At 39.6% G+C, this 422-nt stretch overlaps 1 non-coding gene across 1 annotated transcript; it reads left to right on the top strand.

Moving 5' to 3' along the window:
* Positions 1-315: 315 nt before the first annotated feature.
* Positions 316-422, top strand: LOC125610836. Its single transcript, XR_007340894.1, has one exon. It is a non-coding gene; the product is annotated as a U6 spliceosomal RNA (small nuclear RNA).

Here is a 422-nt window from a genome sequence, read left to right on the forward strand (position 1 = left end):
TTCCTCGTTCCTATTTCACTGCCATGAGTGAATATAAATTCTGCTTCATAATGCCTTGCTATTAGCTCAGAGACAGTGGCGCCAGAGGTGTCTGGAGTCTGGGAATGCTTTTCCTTTATTTTGTCACCTCTCTAAAATTTATTGTTCTTTGTTGAAATAGTACTTGAGGCAGCTTTCTAGGTTATTGCTCCAAGTGACTTTTCTTCCATGCATGTTAATAACCTTGTTTATCTTTCTCTTGTTAACCTATCTCTTGTTACAAGAGTCTGTCTCAACACAAACTTTATGAAGGTTGGGGACCAATTATATTCCCTAGTGCTTGCTTCGGCAGCACATATACTAAAATTGGAACGATACAGAGAAGATTAGCATGGCCCCTGCGCAAGGATGACACGCAAATTCGTGAAGCATTCCATATTTTT

Source organism: Marmota marmota, unplaced genomic scaffold (genome assembly GCF_001458135.2).
Source record: "Marmota marmota marmota unplaced genomic scaffold, marMar, whole genome shotgun sequence".
Lineage (NCBI taxonomy): Eukaryota > Metazoa > Chordata > Mammalia > Rodentia > Sciuridae > Marmota > Marmota marmota.